Here is a 12,803-nt window from a genome sequence, read left to right on the forward strand (position 1 = left end):
GAGATGGTGTTGATGTTGGATTACATGGGGTTTAGGGAAGAAGACTACAAATGTCTAGTAAACAGATTTTAAAACTTGAACAAATTTATAATTAATAAACAGTGAAGCATTTTAATTAGCTGGAGATATTGTCCTCAGGCTTTTCACTCAGATATAATTATGGACTTCAGAGCAGAATATGTAAGAAGAAACTGAATAATTTGACTTGAGATTGTTTACTTTGAACAAATATGGTAATGTTCTCTTGGGTCTGAAACTAAACTCCAAATAAAATTTTTGATGGATGTAAAACCAAATTTTTTCAATCCTAATATTTTCAGCCTTTGTAGCAACCCTACTGAGACCATAGAGGCTGACATCCCCTTGCAAGGCTGTAGATTTGGAAACATCAAAAATATCGGTAAAGGGGATATGACCAATAGGTCCTCAAAAGCACATTCCTCCTCTTATTTCAGATTCACACGGGTGCTGGAAGGAGTAAATTATATTGGTTTAAACTCTTACCCCTCAACTTTGCCTTCATCATGTAATCCACTAATCTGCCATTTTAGGATATGAGAAAGGATATAGTCTGATTCTTTTGTGTCTAGCTCTATTGTCTCTAGCATCTCGTGGGTGAGCCAAGAAGGCAGGTTATCTGGGCTTTGATCTCTTTTCAGAATAAATCACTTCATTAAATCTGTGTCCAAGCAAATTCACCTAGCATCAATGCTTTTGGGAAAGCCCACATTTATTCTCTGTAATCAGAAGTTTGGTTGGTTATTTCAGGAACAAAAGAGCTCTGAAGAAATAAATGTCTGTAACAGTAAAAGAACATTGGTCTGGGTTCTCAGCAGATTAATGTAATATCCCATTGTCCCAGACAGAATCTACCTTTTAGAATGCTCCTATCTGGCCACAGCACAAGTAGACCCCCACCAAGGACGTGGGTATTCACATTTTACCCCATCTCTTTCACTAGTTATTGGACAGTTGACACCCCAAAGTGTGTGTGAACTACCGACATACAGGAAGATGGGTCCCTTGCTTAGATTACTTATTTGTATTGTAAGTAAAGATTTTTAGGGTGGGCTATGTTCTTGCTTAATTTAAAAAAAAGAACAAAAATAAAGATAGTAAACATGTTCAAGTATGCTTGGTTCATGAAACTGCGGAGCATAATATTTGGCATTGGAATTCCATTAATATGGGCTTTATATTACAGTGGTGATAGCATTCAAATGTTATAAGATTGTCTTAAGGAATCCTGCTTATGTCAGTAGTACGTATCACCCTTTGGGGTGTCACATGATCAAGGAGGAATATGAAAGATGGGGTGCAGTGTGAATATCTATGTCCTGGGGGATGTCTGAGAACTGGTAAAACTGTAAGGAGTGGGCTTTGGCCAGGTTAAAGGCCATACTGCTGCTGAAAGGTGAGGGGGAGGAGGAAGAGGTGTTTTATAAATGAATAAGAAAAACCCTTATCTTCCACTTCAAAAGGATCTGGTGTCAAAAAGCCTCACTTTCTTTTCTCACCTGCATCATAATGCATTGTACTTATTACTCTGGTGGTGAGAAAATTCAAGTGTTACATAGGCCTGGGCTACACTGGTGCTGTACAGCGCTGCGACTTGCTGTGCTCAGGGGTGTGAAAACGCCCCCCCCCCCCAGCGCAACGAGTACAGCGCTGTAAAGCGCCAGTGTAATCAGAGCCTGCAGCACTGCACACTCGCTCGCAGCGCTGCAAGCTATTCCCTTCAGAGAGGTGGAGTACTTACAGTGCTGCGAGAGAGCTCTCTCAGCGCTGGCGGCGCGACTACACTCGCGCTTCACATCGCTGCTGCGGCAGCACTGGGAATTCCTGAGTATGGCCAAGGCCATAGCTTTGAAGACATTTTAAAGAAAACTGTATTTATTTTTATCATGGTGATAAAGAAGTATACCGCATTATGGTGCAGATGGGCAAAGAAAATGAGGATTTTTGACATCAGATCTTCTGAAGGATAAGGTAAGAGTTCATAAACGAACTTAAAACAAAACATAAAAAAACCCACCCACAATACAAAGCCCAAATGTACATGCTTTCAGCATCAGCATGGCCTTTAACAAAGTTATCTTCCTCTGTAGCTCTTAAAGCCTTCTTGTTGCAATATATTACTGTATTATAATGGAGTAGTGGGGCAGAGAACATTTTACATCTCCAGTATTGGCTTTCTGTACAGAAACTATGATTGCTTTAATAACAGATTTAATTTTATTTATGTATCACAAGGAAATAAAGTGGCATCCCTTCCAGGACCACTGGTAACCATGTTAATGTAACCATGTAAAATAACAATCAAAAGTACTGTGAATGCTGGTGTTTTTGGGTTGTGTGGTTTTTTTGGATTTTTTTTTTTTTTTAGACAGCTGGGATATGATTATGTAAATTAATCGATAACTTTTAGCTGTTTAAATAAATGCATAGTCTGGAATTAATATTGAAATGTTTGTTCTAACTTGTCCTTGGACCTAATCCTGTGCTGGTTGTTTGGAAAACGTAAATGAAGTCACCAGGAGTTATGTGCATGTAGGTCCTGATTTAAAATCCATTGAAGTAAATGGAAAGCCATTGAAGTAAGTGCTTTGGCCCAAACCTTAGGATACGTCAACATTGCAGTTGGGAGATGCAATTCCCGGCTCAGGTAGCTGTACAAGCACTAGCTTTGCTCAAGCTAGCCCCTAAAGGTATGTATACACTGCAATTAAAAACCGGCAGCTGGCCCATGCCCGCTGACTCAGGCTCACAGGGCTCGGGCTAAGGGGCTGTTTGTTTGCAGTGTAGATGTTCAGGCTCAGGCTGGAGTCTGGATTTTGGGACCCATCCACCTCACAGGGTTGGGGTCTCAGAGCCTGGGTTCCAGCTTGAGCCCGATTGTCTACCCCTCCATTAAATAGCCCCGAAAGCCTGAGTCAGCTGGCACAGGCCGGTTGCAAGTGTCTCACTTCAGTGTAGACATACTCTAAAAATAGCAGTGTGGCTGGACACCTCGGGCTAGCCAGGGACAGGGTCGGGGTGACTATATACTCAAGCAGCTAGTCTGAGCTGCCAGCCGTGCCACTGTGGCTCAGTGCTATTTTTAGGCACTAGCTTGAGAGCTAGTGCATGTATACTGACCTGATCTGGGAATTACATCACTCAGCTGCAATGTAGATGTACCCTTAGAGATGGGAAGACTGGTTTTCCTAAGTAACTCTGTCAGAATCAAGTACACATTTATGGGCTGCCATCCTGCAAATGCTTATGCAGGTGAGTAGTCCCATTAAGTTGACTCATCTGCTCACAAAGTTCAGAAATTCAGTACAGGCCATGTATATTACCAGTTCCCTCTGCTTTTACTGAGTTTCTAGCTGCATAGATCTCGAATTCCATCCTTCCCTATATTTTGCTTTTGGGGAGATACTTTAATGGGGTTGTAATACCTTTTCCTATTCAGATTACAGTAGTTATGCTAAATTTTGTATGCTGGATAGTTTTGTAGTTATAGAAATAACTTTAAAATGTCAAGCAGTATTTAATACAAATATGGGAGTACATGCTTAGATTTATTAGCTACAGTTCTTTTTTCTTTAATCAGACTGTTTCTTTAAATTAGGCGACTTTGCTATTAACCTCATCTATTTTCTTTCTTGGTAAAGACCTTAAAGTTGGTGTGGTCTCTAATAATCTCTCAGCAGATCATTTAACTGAGATTAATGAAGCTAAGAAGTATCATATGACATATATATGCAAGTATAAATAATAAGGGTGTTTTGTTATGTGTTTAGCTAACAAAGTTAGCTTCTTTTAAGTAGATGATACCAAGAGTCTGTTGTTAAGAACTTTGGGACACAGGAAAAGGACCCTAATTACACTGGGTTGCCAGGCAGAATGTCCGAATCGCCCCTATTACTCCAGTTTTAGACTGGTGTGACTCCACTGATTTTTAAATGGGCCTGGTTGCTATTAATGTAGGCACATGCACTCTGTATCTCTTGCCAATGCACTTTTGATTTATAATTCGTCTCCTATTTCTTTTGTGGTCGTTTCTGAAGATGAAATGGACAAAAGCAATTTCCATCCCTCATGGAGGTGGAGAGAATGAGACTGCAGATCTACATTTTTGACAAACTTCCAAACATGACAGGAGAAGCCTGGTTAGATGAGGCTTTTAGTTAAGTGTAATTTCAGCTTTACAAACTGCTTCAAAATAATTATATTTTTGTTTGGCTGACACTGAAAGTAAAAGTTGAATGGTTGAACCCTGACGATTTGCTGCTCTCAAACTCTACCAAGGTAAAGTACAAGATTCAGCCCATAGCTCTTGTTGCACACAACTTTCTAGACAGTCTTTCTCCCCCTCCCCCCGGCCCCATCCTGTAAATAGCATAGATTCAAGGACAGTTTTTTTGTGGTTTACACAAAGTATGCCTTCTTTAGAAGAGGTGTCAAACTTAACCAGTGGAGAGGGACAAATTATACTTTTAACCATGGCAAAGTTAGGGTTATATATATAATACTACCTCAGTTTACACTGAATCTCCCAACTGACTTTTTGATTGAATTATTGGATATTGTTTGTTTGGTGAACCACTGCACATGCTTACATGGAAAGAATTACTGTGGCAATCAATCTTGCAGAAGTATTAAAATATAAGGTGCTAGGGTTGAAATGTACTTTCTGACTAAGACGACATAATTAAGAGACCATTGGCATTTAGCTGCTAGTTATTGAAATATGTTCCACCACTCTCCCACAATGGACTAGGGAAAGGGTGAATTGCAAACAGCATGCTTTCATTTCAACTTTAACTCTAAAATGGACTAATTTTACTTCTGACAAATATCATCCTCCGATCTGGGGGATGAGGATGCTACTGATGCAAAAACAAACAACCCCACACACCTGTTGATTCTATTAATCCTTGGCTAAATGTGCCTATTGAGAGATTTTACTTCTACTATTACTTAGAGGGTCAGATTTTCTCCCCTTGGGAGGAGACACACTTACAGTAGAAGGAAGGCAATCCCTGAGATCTTCCCCAGGTCATTGTGGGGTGTGGTGTGGCCCACCAATGAAACTGGTGGAAAGATTTTTGACCCCCTTCCAGACACTAGGGCTATTTAAGCAAAAGCCTTCTGCACCCATGCTAACTTCAAAATCCCTGTCCCCTATTCTGGCTCCTGAAGGGGTGGCTCTGTTGGAGTTATGCTTCCAGGAATGAATTCTTATTGTTTTGGTTCCTGGAATCATCTCAGAGAGAGGTTCTACCATGTACTAATTCTTCAGCAGATTCCCTGCTGATCAGGAGTGGGGTGTATATTGCACATTGTGACAGGGAGATGGTCCCATGAAGATACCTGATTGCCCTCCCTCCACGCATTCAAACTGCCTAAGTACAAACCCTCCTGGGTACCCTGGGTATGTACTTGGGTGGCTAACCTGTGCCACTGCCCCTAACTATACTGCTATTTTCAGCATGCTAGCTCGAGCAGAGCTAGTGTGTGTCTCAATGAGCGTGAAAGTATGACCCCAGCTGCAGTGTAGATATATCACACAAATCTACCCTTTCTCACATGGGGTGAGAGCCTCATCTTGTTTTTCCAAGCAGAATGATGTGGTCCAGAATGAATCTCTGCAGAATCTGTGTGTCTGTGGTGAAAGGGAGGAAGGCTCTAAATGATTTTATCATGACTTTCTGTTTTTTGTTTTTTAAACCTTGGCTGAGAATTGTAACCTATGCAATGTAAAGGTATTAATATAAAAACATTAATATCCCTGTGACTACCTCTGAAAGGCAGTACTTCTCAGCATGATAAAACAGTCACTAGGTTGGTGGGCACCATGCAGTAGCCCTTCCTAGAAGCACTGTAATAATGTATCTTTCTGGAGATGGTACTTCTGGACTCGTTTAAAACTGTTGTGTGTTATTGTTCTGACTTCTAAGAAATAAAGTAGTGTCATTGCAAGCTTCCAGTAAGAGTATTTTCTGTTTTTATTTAACTTCTCTGTATGCCATGAATATATCATTCTAGTGTAAAAAGACAGCAAAAAGTTGTCTGTCAATCAGAAATGAAAGGCCAAAAATATATAGCCAAGGGTCCAAAATCAATTGCTTGCAGGGGGCATGTATAATAGGAGGAGAAGGAAATATGTGAGCTGAAAAACAAGTTTCTTAATGCAGTGAAAATAACCAACTAGTGACCATTTGTGTTATGCAGCATAAATGGCACATTTCAAAAGATTTGTACCTCTTCAGTGATTATCACCAGGCTTATTTATTATTTCTAAGAAGCAGTTTCTCACGTTGTAATTCATGGCTGAAAAATGTCAAATGCATCACAGTGTGCTGTTTGAGTGATGGGTCTTTTCTTTACTACAATACAATTTCAATGATGTAATTGAATTTATATACTTCATAAATTTTATTATGCAGAATATAACTTACCTTTCTTTTGGTAGCTCCTTTTTTTTTTAAGTGCATTGTAAATCAAGGTAAGTAGCTTTGAGGGTGCAGCCACTTGGTGAGGGTGTTTTCCCTCCCTTTTCCTTCCCCCAATTGCCAGGCTTACAATGAGTGCTATAAAATACGTAGTGCATGCACACTTCCCCCCCCCCCCCCAACCCCTTTCTGGCAACTCCTTTTGGGGCTAGATTGTGGACTAGGGAATGCAAGGCAGAGCAATGCACTACACACTAATGAGGGTTACATTCTGGCTTTGCCAGCCCTGAAGTGCACAGTTCGGTAAGTAACAGATTTGTTTTTCACTGTTATTAAATATAGTGGGTGCAAATATTTGGGTACAGCTCAGTGGTGGTCTCTAATATTTATATTACAGTAATAGCTAGAAATCCAATTGTGTGAGGTGCTTTACATACTCGTAGATGTAATTATATCTTGCTTTTTACTAGAGTTTTTCACACAGTCCCACATGACATTCTTGTATGCAAACTAAGGAAATGTGGTTTAGATGAATCTACTACTATTTGGGTGCACAACTGGTTGAAAGGAGGTACTCCAAAAGTAGTTATCAGTGGTTTGCTGTCAAACTGGCAAGATGTATCTAGAGTGGTCACACGTCTGTCCACGCTCTGGTCCTAGTCAATATTTTCTCTAACAATTTGAATAATGGCGTGGAGAATATGCTTAAAAAATTTGCGGATGGCTCTAAATTAAGAGGGATTGAAAGTATTTTGGAGGACAAGATTAGAGTTCAAAATGACCTTTGATAAAGGCAAATGCAAAGTATTGCACTAAGGAGGGGGGAATCAAATGCACAAGCACAAAATAGGAAATAACTGCCTAGGCAGTAGTAGACAAATTGGCAAGAGTATGGAGGAGAAAAACAAAAGTGATTAAAAAGTTCTGAAAATATGACCTATGAGGGGGAGTTTTTAAAAACTGGGCATGTTTAGTCTTCTTAGAAAAGATGATTGAGGGGGAAGTTTGATAAGTCTTCAAATATATTAAGGACAATTATAAAGAGGACTGTGATTAACTGTTCTCCATGTCTGCCGAAGATAGGGCAAGAAATAATTGGTTTGTATCAACGGAGACTTAGGAAAAACTTTCTAATAATTATGAGGACAGTTACCTGCTGGAGTAAGTTACCAAAGGAGGTTGTGGAATCCCCATCATTCAAGGCTTTTAATAACAGGTTAGAAAAACAGATATTGTCTAGGTATACTTGGTCCTGCCTCAGCTCAGGGAAATGGATTAGATGACTTCTTGAGGTCCCTTCTAGCTACATTCTATGATTCTGTGATTGTCATAGTAAGAACCAGCCCCTGTCCCAAAGAGGTTTGTCTGTTTAGACTAAGGGGAGGAGTGGAACAGAGGCACAGAAAGGTGAAATGAGCAATTGCCCAAGGCAGGCCAATGACAGAGTCAAAGATAGAGCCCCAGTCTCTTAAACCCTTGCCTAGTCTACTCAACCAAACTGCCTCAATTTCCAATCCACTTGTCTCATCAAAATGAATAAACCCAATCCCATCAGAATACAAAGTAATGGACTTTAAAAACTGAGCTTTTGGTTTCAGTCAGAGATGGGGGGGGCTGAACTGCATTGCTTTTACAATAATTCTTTATTGAAATTAGTGTATAAAGGGAATTATTTACCAAGTGTCTGCAGATTCCTGCTACATGTCACTGTTTGTACTAGTTGATATCTCCCAAATGGCCTAGGGGAACACTTTATAACACAAAAGAGAGCTAAGGAGCAAGTTCTAACATTGTGTATGCATATGTGTTAAAAAATAAAGAAAGTTAAGCACACTAATAGGAAAAACGCTGGGTATTTTTTTGTAAGAAAATTCAGAATCCATAGAGTCTGTTCTGAAAGTAGAACAATTTGTTGGCCTTAATTCTATATATTAGGCAGAGTAATCTTTATGTGCACAAATAATCTCAATTTAATCAATGGTGGATGAGTAAGGCTGGTACAATCAGACCTATAACTTCTTCTTCTTTTTTTTTTTAAACTTTAAATTGGATTTATTCTCCAGATATGTGTTGGGCTATCTGCCAGCAGCTATGATAGGACTGACCAGTAAGTGGTGAATGACAGCTTCTTTTATTTTACTTAGGCCTGGTCTACATTTAAATTTTTAGATCCTAGCTACAGTGTTCAGGTTGTGAAAACCCCTGAGTGCCATAGTTAAGCTGTCCTAATCACTGGTGTAGATGTGGCTCAGTCGACAGAAGAATTGTCCCTTTGATCTAGCTACTGCTGCTCGGAGAAATGGATTAACTACAATGATTATGGGGGGGTCAGGGAACCCTTCCGTTACTGCCGGAAACATCTATACTATGGTGCTACAGCAGCACAGCTGCAATGCTATAGCTGTGTTGCGGTAGCAACCATAGTGTAGACATGGCTTTATTTTATTAGAGGGGTCCTCTGCCTTGCTAAAAAGCAAGCTTCTGTCTTTTTTTTTAATGTCATTTGTTTATTTGTGTGGGTGTGTGTCTAGGGATCAGGGTTGTTGCTTTTCCCTTGCATCTCTGAATGGCTATATTTCAGTCTGACTAGGTGCTGGATCATGATGTTCCTAAACTGGGCAGTTGTTTGACATATTGTAAGTGCCATGAGTGTAAGAGAACACTTAGAAGAGCAGAAGTCCTTGCTGAATTATAAATCAGTAGACGAAGTTGATGAATAGGCCATAGCTCCTTGCTTTCCTAACAATTGGGATTTCTGCGGGGAAAAAGTTGATTTCCTGTAATCTGGTTCATGGAATAAAATTAATGGTTTCCTTTAGAGAAGACATGCTTGACATAATTACTTGAGAAATCTGCTAATTTTTCTGATAGTATTAGCTATTTAACTCTTCAGTAGTCGGCACCCTGTCTTACAATGACTAGCCAGACCCAGGAAGCAATTATGAAAAATATTTTCAGATCCATTTAATGGAAAAAGAAACACTATTTAAACAGACACTCTAGTTCAGAGGCTGAGCTCCCACAAAATGTGTAGGACCTACTGTAATGCATCTCTGCTCTCTCTCCCCCCAGACACAGATACAAACTAAGCTGGGTATCCTTTCATGGCCACTCTCACTTTTGTTAAGAGGATTGTCCTCCTCATGCCTTCGCTAATGTGATTAGAATCACTGCGTTGTTTATCTAACTAGTGCCATAATACCACTATGTGTCAGAACAGCACAGTCATAGCAATATTTCATTGCTTTGCCCCAAACTCTTCTGCAGCAGATCATAAACTAAACAGAACAAAATGAAGGACTATTTCACTAGTAATCCTGTTCCAATTACTTTCTTTGTTGCATTGTATCAGAATTTGTTTCAATCAAGATTTATTTAAAAACAAGAAGATATAAACAGTGTCTGAAGTGCCCCATGTCCTGATTCTGGTCTCTGAAAAGTCCTAATGGAAAACCTGAGGCAAATTCTACAGCCTCTGTCTGCTTTTAACAAATCTAACACTTGTAAAACAACCCTTGTTCTTCTGAGGCTGCTGCTTTAGAGAATTAATGCTTGTGCACATATATGAGCAGTAGCATCTAGTCAGAAGGATGGTAACTTGATTTTAGGAATATCTTAAATTTGTCACCATCTTTCAAGATTAGAATAAAAAAAATCACTGTATAACAAAATCGGCGATTTAAATTGCTGTTGTTGTGTACTGCTTTGACTTTGAAGTAAATTAAATTAGGCAAATTTTAGAACAGTTTTAGGAAAAATCCTCCATTAATTATTTTCCTAACTCTTTCTCCCTATTTATTGGATAGTCTCTGATTGTCACCCACTCACTCTACTCTGATGATGCTAGCCTTGATGCCCCATTTGTCTATTTCTTCCATAACCATCTTCATGCTTTCTTCTATGCCTAGAACACCCTTCCTAAATTGATCTGCCCTAAAGAGCCACTTCTGTCACAATGTCAAGACTTATTCATTCTATTCAACATGTGTTCTGAGCTTGTTTGTGTTGTGCACTAGTCTTAAACATATTGGTGATGCCTCTGTCTTTCTTCCTCCTCCTTCTCCCTCTGCTGTCTTGGTACCATCTGTGATGCTGGCAGACCAGGTGCCAGCTTGTGCCAAGGCCCAGTGCCTCTCTGAGCACTGACAAATGCATTGCTAGAAACCAGTCTGGCTTACCTGTGGGATAGTATAGTTAAAATGCACGTTAGTGTTTATAAGAACATTTTAGTGTTTAGGCTTCATGGAATGCTTGTAGGCTGCTGCCTGTATAATCCTATTTATACTCTCTGTATCCCAATGATATAAAGTTATATGGAGTGATGACATTGTAAGCCTCTGTAATTTTGTAACTCCCCAAACTGGAGAAAAAAAGCATTAATTAAGGTAAAGTGCTTGGCCTGTGCACCAAATGGCCCATTGAAGGCAAATGAGACATTGCGTGGCATCAAAGGACAGAGTCTGTTGATTGCATTCTTTACTCCCTCCAGGAAGGGGAGGCCTGTGCTTGAACTCATCCCATTAGCTTGGATTCTGGGTGGGGGGGGGGGAATAAACATATCCACTCTAAGGGCTGGTCCCCACTTAGTCCGGATTTCGGACTAAGGTACGCCAATTCAGCTATGTTAATAACGTAGCTGAATTCGAAGTACCTTAGTCCGGACTTACCACGGTCCAGACGCGGCCGGAAGTCTCCCCCCGTCGACGCCGCGTACTCCTCTCGGCGAGCTGGAGTACCGGCGCCGACTGTGAGCACTTCCGGGATCAATCCGGGATCGATTTATCGCATCTTAACCAGACGCGATAAATCGATCCCAGAACATCGATGGCGTGCCGCCGGACCAGCCGGTAAGTGAAGACTAGGCCTATGTGTCCTTTAAGGCTGACCCATGCCAAGTAGCATGGGGATCTCTTGCTTCTGTTTAGGAATCTTTGCCCCTGAACAGTCTAAACAGCGTAAAGAGACCCAGTTTCTCCTTGTCAGGAATTTTTATCCTCTTTCTCCCTGGAAACCAAGCTGAAGAGATGAGTTCATGCACTGGCCTCCCCTTCCAAGAGGGAGTGAGGAATGCAATCAACAAGGTCTCTGTCCTTTTAATGATACACAGTACTTCACTTGCCTTCAGTGGGCCACCTTCTATGCAGGCTGAGCACTTTACCTTAATTAATACTACTTTTGCTGTTGGGTGAGTTCCACAAATTAGAGAGAAGTACAATGCAAACACTCAATATAACTTTCATACCATGGGATACATGTTATACAACCAGACTGGGGTTTCTGCCTTGCTTTTTGACAGTCTGCCCTGAGGTTTGTGCTCACAGTCATGAGCCACTCCAGACAGCGTGACACCATCATTGTCATGTTTTGAAATTAGTTGGCCAGCTTCTTAAGGGAGGGATAGTATCTTGCATCTGCATTGGGAGGTGTCTAGTGCACTCCGCGACACTTAAAATAACATTTTTGTATTAATGATTAAACTGATTTCAACACGATGTACCTTAATCACATTCTCTATGTATTTCAGGGCCAAATTCTGCCATGGCATGAGATGTCATCGCTCCTTTTAGTCAGTGGGAGTTACTTGATTTATACGCGGCCATATTTGGCCCATAGTATTGTAAAATCTGGGAAGATTCTAAAAATTTGAGAAGAAATGGAAGTATAGTGCTAATAGACTATTTAGTACCACAATACATGACTGAAACAACCTGAATTCTAAAAGCAACATCTCAGATTCAAATATTTATCAATTGTGGGATGGCTAATGTTGGCTAGAAAGTCTTCCAGGTTTTTCCCGTGTCTATCGGGATTCTTGATCGTTTGTTCTGAATTTCATGGATTGTGCAGCTGCTTAAGTCTCTGATGCCCAGTCCTCTGTTTGCTGAAGGCAGAGGTAATAGGTGTTGAGCTGATCGATGAACATGCAGGAATTATCTCCAGAGCTATGCCAGTCTTTGTTTTCAAAGGTAAACTCTTGTGTCAATCTTAGGTCAAGGGTACCCATTTTAAAACCCAGACTGCTGTTACAAGACAGTAAACAGATTGTTTTGAATTGTTTAAATTATTGTGATCACTCAGATAATCCTCACTAGCAATGGTGTTCAAATGGGGTTTTCTGTGTTTCCACAAACTCTCTCTGTTGGTGCTACTCTAGTGTCTTCAAAGCCTGCACTCAATTATAGCCTTCTAGTCAATTGGGGACCATGTTGTTACTTAGACAAACACGTATTTTAAATAAGTGAGACCAAAATATTGGATAGAAAAATAGTAGACTAAGGAGGATGATTTGAGACAGCACTGGTAATATTAAAGAACTGTAGTGAGAAGGCGATAAGGAGTAATATCACAAAATGTGGGTGA

At 40.3% G+C, this 12,803-nt stretch overlaps 1 protein-coding gene across 2 annotated transcripts in view; it reads left to right on the top strand.

Moving 5' to 3' along the window:
• The window catches only part of CLSTN2 (calsyntenin 2), a 674,371-nt gene that overhangs the window by 154,636 nt on the left and 506,932 nt on the right, over nt 1-12,803 (top strand). The window lies entirely within an intron of this gene.

The sequence above is a fragment of the Trachemys scripta genome, chromosome 9 (genome assembly GCF_013100865.1).
Source record: "Trachemys scripta elegans isolate TJP31775 chromosome 9, CAS_Tse_1.0, whole genome shotgun sequence".
Taxonomy (NCBI): domain Eukaryota; kingdom Metazoa; phylum Chordata; order Testudines; family Emydidae; genus Trachemys; species Trachemys scripta.